This window comes from Gossypium hirsutum, chromosome D13 (assembly GCF_007990345.1).
Source record: "Gossypium hirsutum isolate 1008001.06 chromosome D13, Gossypium_hirsutum_v2.1, whole genome shotgun sequence".
Taxonomy (NCBI): domain Eukaryota; kingdom Viridiplantae; phylum Streptophyta; class Magnoliopsida; order Malvales; family Malvaceae; genus Gossypium; species Gossypium hirsutum.
In genome coordinates, this window is record NC_053449.1 from 17,178,558 (window position 1) to 17,187,268 (window position 8,711).

Consider the following 8,711-nt stretch of genomic DNA (forward strand, 5'->3'; position numbering starts at 1 on the left):
TGTAACTTTTTGAACAATTTGATTAATAAAATTTTATAGTTAAAATTATTATCTTTCGTATAATTGTTCTCACTGATTTTTGTATAAAAAGCAAAAAGAACAAATAAATATTGATTTATTAATTATTAAAGGTTTAACTAATATTAAGTTGCATCATAAGGATGAATTATGATATGAGAAGATAACTTATATTAGTAGGTAATTTAAATGGTCCATAGTATGAGGAATAAAAATTGAGCAATTGATTCAAGGGACTACCGATGTCCACGGAACTAACTAAAAATTTGACTAAGGTAAATGTACATATCAATTAATAGTATAGCTACAATAAGCAAAAATATCGTTCTCACGAAGACTAAAAATACTAGTAATTACCGTCTTTCTATTATTTAACCGAAAAATTTGAGTGAGTGATTGAAAACTAAAATTAACTAAATTAATTGCTAACGAACACGATAAAAAACAAATCAGGAAAATAATCAGATAATAACCAATAAGCAAAACATTAATGCCATATGCCTTTCTCTATTCATACTACATGTACCAATCGAAAGCTCACTTCCCTTTCTCTTTTATAGTTTAGTCTTCTTCTTTTTTTTTCTTACGAAATAGCTTTGGATGTCATAAGTAAGTAACCTCATACGCTTTGGTATATTGGAAGTCTGTGCTCAATTGGTATTAGAGCTAAAAGCTAACATGTTGGGTTATGACTTATATATGGCACGACTTCACTTACAATAGTGAAATTCGTAACTCATATAAAGAGCAAATGGTATCCTCGCACTGGAATTGCATCGATTATGGAAAAGGAACGTGATAGGTCATTCATTAGGGATGAGTGATTGTTATTACTATTTGTGAGTAATAGTCTTTTTCATTATGGAAGATGCAATGATAACAATGAGATAAAATAGGATCATATTAGGTGAACGAGTTTTACCCGAATAGGTTGAGGTTATCCTATGAGGATAACACACTAATGACAAGGTCATTAGATAAAACATAAAACTAAGTTGCTTTCGTAATAGTATATAATAGGAGGTTCAGTCATGATATTTTTAGTGGATTGACTTAATGACTAAATAATATTATAGTTAATAAATAAAAAGAGTTGAAACTTTATGAAAAATTATTTAAGCCCAAATTATATATGTCTAAATGGTTCCTTCGCTAGCTCAACACAACCCAATATAGATTGCAGTTAGAACAGATATGATAAATGAATGAAAATGACGAAAGAGAAATAGATTGTATGCATTACAATTTGTAGTAACTGCATTTTCTCGAAAGAAAAAAAGGTGACTTAGAAATTAATTTAATTTATTTGAATTATTATTTAATTTATTGTAATTAAATAATTTAGGTCAGAGTAAAAATTATAAGATTGAACTAAGTCGATTCGTGCTAAATGATTCTTGAAACTCATTGGTGGCAAACCTTTTGCTAAAGGATCAACAATAATTAATTCAATGCTAATGCGTTCAATGATAACCGTGGTCTCTTTTACTCGTTCCCATATAGATAAATACTTAATGTCGATATGTTTATTTCGATTACCACTTTTGTTGTTTTTAACCAAGAAAATTATAGTTGAATTACCATAATGCATTTTCAATGGATTAGAATAAAATCAATAATTGTAAGACTTGATATGAAACTCTTCAACCATACACCATGTAAGATTGCCTTAAAACAAGAAACATACTTAATCTCTATGGTAAAAATAGTAGTTAAGGTTTAGTTTGCACTCTGCCAAGATATGGTTCGACCAGCTAACATAAAAATGTATCTAAATTTTTATTTTCATAAACCAAAACACCTAACAAAATTTGAGTCTAAGTAACCAACTACCTCCAAGTTGTTAGTTTGCTAATACATAAGCATCTAACCCTTGGTCCCTTTAAGGTTCCTCTTTAGTTTCTTCGTAGCTCTCTAGTGGTCTAAATGTGGACTTCTTTGATATTTTCTTTGACATTTCAATTACAAATGCAATGTTAGGTTTAGTACAAACCTGAGCATACATTAGGCTTCTAGTAGTAGAAGCATAGGAAATGTTTTGCATTTGTTTCCTTTAAAGCTCATTTTTTGGACATTAGTTCAAGCTAAACTTGTCACCTCATAATAGTGCTACACTAGGTATAAGAATCATTCATTCAAAATTTTTATAAAACCTTATTGATGTATGCTTCTTTGTGATCTCTGCATCTATAGTGGTGAAACTAGGGGGCAAACAAGAGTCATTATCCTCCTTGGTTAAATGGGAAAAAAATTCCTTTTATTATCCTCCTTGGTTAAATGGGAAAAAAAATCCTTTTAGCCCTCCCAAAACATAAATCTTTCAAATTAAACCTTTTTGGTCTTGAATGAATAGGGAAATAACATTTTTGGCCTATCTAAAAAAAATGTAATTAAGCCTTTCTAACATAAAATTTTGTCCTTCACCCTTTCAAATTTTTATAATTTTATCTACATCTATCAAATAATAATCTTGGCTTCACCCTTGTTCCTATAGATCTTAATGTCAATGTCATAAGATGCCTCACCTATATCTTTCACATCAAAATTCTTAGAGTGAAATTGTTTCAGTTCATATAGTGAACCCTTATCATTAGTAGCAAGTAAAATATCATCCATATATATAATAAAGAAACAACTTTTACCCCCACTAACCTTGTAGTATATACATTGATCTATGATATTTTTTTCATGAAACCAAATGAAAAAAATGAGTTATGGAATTTTAAATACAATTGGTGAGAGGCTTTTTTTTAATGTATATATAGATATCTTAATCTTGCATTCCAATTGCTCACCATCACTTGAAAAGAATCCTTTTGTTTGTTTCATACAAAATTCTTCCTTAAGATCTCCATTAAATAATGTTGTTTTAGTATCCATTTGATTTAGTTTCAAATCAAAATTGGTAACACATATAATAATAACAAGAGAGTCTTTACTAAATATAGGAAAAAAATTGTCTTTATGTAGCTTATTTCTTCCTTTTGAATGGTTACTTTGGTGACGATTCTTGCTTTGTATGTCTTATAATTTCCCAAAGAGTCCTATTTAGTTTTAAAGACCCATGGCTTTTGCAACTCCAATTATTTGCAACTAATGGCTTTTGCAACTCCGATTATTTATAACTCATTGCTTTTGAAAATGTGTCAAGATAATTTTTGACTCTAATGTCATGTTTTGATTGTTGTAAATACACAATATGGTGATTAGGTATTGTTGAACTTTTAGTCCTAGTTGATATTTACAATGTTGTATCAACATTCTGTTGAGGAGCATGTTTTAGGATTGGTTGTTCAATATTTTGTGGTAATTATTGAACAACTTAATCTACTACAACATCATCAGCAACTTGTGGAAGCTATTAGTTATACAACACCTGTATTGTAACACCTCTCACCTAATTCGATCGTCGGACCTGAACTACGAAATGCTACCTCCATTACTAGAGCAAACCACATATAATTCATAACAATTAATTCATTCCATCACTAATTCATGGCATAATTCCATGTATAACATGATATATAGTCAAAATCGGGTCTCAATCGAGCTTACGAAATCTCATGAGTTATCCCAAGCATGAAGAAGGACCAAACTATAACTTTTCAAAATCTAAGTATAAGTATCGATACGAAGGCTAGGTACCGATACCATTTTTAGGTTAGATGTTTCATTAAAGTCAAGTTAAATTAAAGGTATTGATACTAGTCTTGAAGTACGGATACTTATTATTAGGTCCTAAAACCTTAATTTAGTATCGATGCCATTTTAGCATTCTATTTTGCAAAACTTTAAAACATATGTACAATAGTATCGATACCCTTGTAAAGTATCAATACATTGGTATCACGTATCGACACTTTAGTCTGATATTGATACCATATTAACATTTTATGTTTTAAAAATTAACTGAATAATGCAAAGTACTAATACCTTTACCTAAGGTATCGATACCTTATTGCCAAAAATACCAAAACTCTCTCATTTTGGTCCCTTTCCATGCCTAAACCAAGCCTTACCTTAAATGGTGCCTTACGCACACTAAAATTGAAGAAAATAATCCCAAAACATACACAAGCATTCATTTATACAATTCCCACATCAACTAAACTAATATGCCATAGTTTGTGTTAGCTCGATTGATTACCTAAAATAGCCAATAGAGGGTGAATTGGCCCCAATTACCTATCTACTACCTTAGGTTTCCACAACTAAGGATTTTCCCAAATTCTCTAATTTGATCAACCTTTGAGGATAAGGTTTAACCTTACAACTCCCTTAAAATTTCTACCCAAATATTAAGACACCAAACCTCTCAAAGAGAAAAAAATAAGTAAACAACGAAATAATCCTTGCAAGATTAGGATGTTTTCCAAATAAGCACAAATACAAGGAAAACACTTAAGCTGATAGAAAATACAATGAATGCTCAAAAGTGTTTACAAGAAGAAGATAAAGAATTGAAACACAAAGTGATTGGTAATGGATTTTTGATGTATCTTAAAGCACTTGATCTACTGTAATCTCACTTATGGTGGTAGAACCTTTAGAAGCTGGTATTTATGCCCTCTAATTGATGTCCAACCGTTGTGGTTATTGTAGAAATGAATAGAGCTGTTGGGAATGAAATGACCAGTGCATTTAATTCACTTGCGACCAAAAGTATTAATATTTGCTAACAAAGTATTGATATTTTTAGCATTTAATGGAAAATTCAATGACCATTGGAGCCAGAGATATCGATACTAAATAAAATTTATCTATAGCACCCAATGCCCGAACCATTCATCGAGTCCAGGTATCGAATGCCACAATAACCCGAATTACTTATTAAAAATTTCTTTACTGGATTAAATCACTTAATCAGTTTATATTGTCAAACGATAAAAACTTTAAAGCTTCATTTTCATCAATAAATTACAAAATTTCTAAACTAAGACTTGAAAACATAAAATGAAAACTAAAACCCTGAGGCGGAGCCTTTACGGGTGCCTCTTTTTATACTAGGTCAATATCCATACGTCCCCTACAATTAGCATCGTCTGGTTTGGTCCCTCCACTCAATTTTCACAATTAGGTTTTATCCTGCAATATGAAGATGGTTTGTAAGTTCAAATGAACTTAGTGAGATCTTGCTAAATAACCTAAAACAAAATACAAGACTTCCAAAATGAAATCTTAAGGAGATATTTAAAGTCCCTGTTCACCGTGGATGTTCACAAATTTTAATGATATGGTCTAAACCTTCCTTGCCTTCCACAGTTTGCCCTTTAGCGGACTTATCCTCTACCTATAACAACTTATTTTCAGTGATATTGAAACAGTGATTTCAGGATTACAATTTTGATGAGTAAATTATTATTTTATTATTATTTTAATATCTACAGGAATATATTAAACTCGTGTTAGAATTTTGTTATGAAATTTTGATGTTTACATAGTTAATTAAGTAAAAATGACTAAATCAAAAAATATGTAAAAGTTGAGTTCTATTGGCTAAAGGAGTTTAATAGCCATGGAATCTTAAACTAAAGAACTTGTATGGTAATTATACCAATAAATGGGATATTGGATGTATATGGATATGGTTTAAGTGTAATTATGACAAATTTTTAAGATTAATAAGGTAATTGTGTAATTAAACCTAAAACAAATAAAACAAAAATATGTTCATCTTCAACAATTTTTCTCCACCAAAATTTCAAAGGAAGAAAAGCCATTGTTAGGATTCTTAGGTTCGGTTACTTCTAGTGTGTGCATGTAAGTGCTTTCAACCCTGTTTTTAATGATTTCTATGTTTTTGAGATCGTTTTAGCTTAATCTAGTTAGCCCAGGGGTTAATTTGCAAAGTTGTTAAAGGTTAAGGGACTTGCCATGATTGTTCTTGAATGGTTTTTGATGTTAAATGATAGATTATGAATCTTTGTTGAGAAAAAAAAGTTTTGTAAAGTGATTTTTAATGAAATTTGCATTTAGGGATTGGTTTGTAAGAATAGTAAAAATTCATGTTAAATTTATGAAATGATAATTTATTTGGATAGGTATAAGTCCCTAAAGAATTCGGTTAGCCTATAAGAGGGATGAAAATGATTAGATTTCAAATTACGAGCTTAAAGACTAAATTGAAAAAAGTTAAAATGTTAGGGGCAAAATGATAAGTTTGCATAAATATGGATTGTGGATTAAATTGAATACTAGAAGTATTAAATTGATTGAAATTGCCTATTTAGATAAAGATAAACCACGTATGGACCTAGATCGAGGCAAAGCAAAAGCTTCAGATTAGTTCGACATAATTTCTACGACCATAGTTGTCGAGGTAAGTTCGTATGAACGCTTATCATATTAATGTTATTTAAAATGAATATTATCATGTTATTTATAAAGTGAATGGATTGATATATAAACATATCAATGTTATAACAAATATCGAGTCCCGGTTGAACCTTAAGAATTTTTAGGATATGAATGACATGTCATTAGGGATTTTATATTTCGAGTGCTGGTCTTGAATGTCCTACTAATGGCTGAGGTCCTGCATTTGTTGTGGATACACCACAGCTCGTGTGATGAGCATCATCGTGTATCTTACATTCTGACCCACAGCTCGTGTGAGCAATGATGTAAAGGAAAGATTATGGTTATATGGTAAAGGCACACTTCGTGTGAGCTTTCCCCAGTATCCGATGAAATTCTAGATGGTTCAACGGGCAAGAAAAGGAAAAGGAAATGGTAAGTATGCAAATGCTATAAAACATGACATTATGGTAACATTGATGATATAAAAGGTTATTCTTATACATGGTTGATTTCATATATATGTGAACAAGTATGCTAACTTGTGAGTTTTGATGAAGTTGTATAGGCTTATGCCAAAATTTAGCATACATTAAAAATCTTGTAAATTTATATATTATATAAAACCATACCTATAGTTATATATTATGTAATAAGACCCACGCATATAATATAATTTATGTATAACAATCCACATATATATATATTATATTATATATAACACCAAAATCCATTAATATATATTATATATAAAATATAGCCCATGTATATATATTATAGTTTCATGCATTTTGCACTATTAAAATTACATAGCGTATATACTCAACGATTCAACCAAATTTGCAAGGATTTGCACAAGGAAGAGGTCGCATACCAGAAGTGGGGGTTCGCAAGCCACACTTCGACTCACTAGATTTCGCAATTCATGCTAAAACACGACATACAAATGCACTCACTTGTAGCTCACCACGACTCGTTGAACTAGACAACCTTGTGCTTGCCTTTATCTCGGTTTGTTGAAGCTCCACCAACGTCTTCAACTGCACACAAAAATATACATATTACTAAGCATTCAAAAACAATCTAACTTATCTCTTAGTGTTCATACACTGGCTCTCCACTCATATATATTTATCCGACTTATTTCGTACAATCTATTTTGCATAATTCCTTCTCTTTTTTTTAATTTAATTAAATCCTTAACTTCTACCTCCTAACCCCTTAACTCGTGCCTAATTATAGATCTAGGCTGATAATTCAACTCAATTTTACTAGACACTACTTTTCTTGGAAACCACCGTTTATCCTCATTCTCAAAAGACAACCATTTAATTCATTAAATTGCTTAAAGATTTTATTAAATAGAATTTGTAAACTACTTAATCTTGTCAAAATATACTAAAAATTATTTTCAAAACACCTATTAGCTCTTTATTTCTTCATTCACCATTTTTATGAAAAAGATAGCTTTAAAACCATGGATATTTAATTTTCTTACTTAGATCGATGAAAATTCAAATTAAAAGCACCTAATAAAAATTTAATACATAAGAAAATAATAGATTTACCTTTAATTCGAAAGCCTTCACTAATTTGTATAGGTTGAGCAAAAATAAGCTAAGTTTAGGTGAGAAATTGGAGAAGAAATAGTGATTTTGTTACAAAGTTCAAGGAATAGGAAGTTTTTGGATACCAAGAAAATATAAAAGATGCAGAATTTTTTGAGAGAAAGTTTCCAATCTAGATCTAACAAATTTTAAAAATGAAAAAAAAAGATGGAGAGAGCTTGGGTGACAAGTTATTTTTATAGCCAACCAATTTTTTTTAAAATTGGGCTATTTGCCCCCAAAGTCCTCTCCTATTTTTCCTTTCTTCTAATAGCTCTATTTTTAACTACTAGCCTTAAATTATACATTTAACCTCTACTTTAACCACTACTGCAAATTAGTCTCTATTATTATTATTATTATTATTATTTTATTATTATTACTAATGTCCCAATTATTAATACCATAATTATTTAATTTAATTATTATTTTTACTATTATTAACTAATTATTTATTTTATCCTATTTTAATTCCTATGACACAAAATCTGATTTTTCTCTCAAACCCACAATCTAATGTCTAATTCTACTAACTCGATTTTCCGGATGTGACAGATAAGGAAGAATAAACTCTGATCGATTCAACAATCTTGTGTAACCCGATTCAAGTGGCTTCCTCCAATCCTCGTGTTGCTCCTTCGCAAATGGCTTTTTAAGGTGGCCGGCCAAGAGAATATCTTCTAAAGGGTTTTACTGGCTAAGGGAGAAGGGGATTATGAATGCTTATGTATGGGAAGAAAATGAAAGAATGAAATGAGAAATGATTATGAAATGAGGGATGATTAAAGG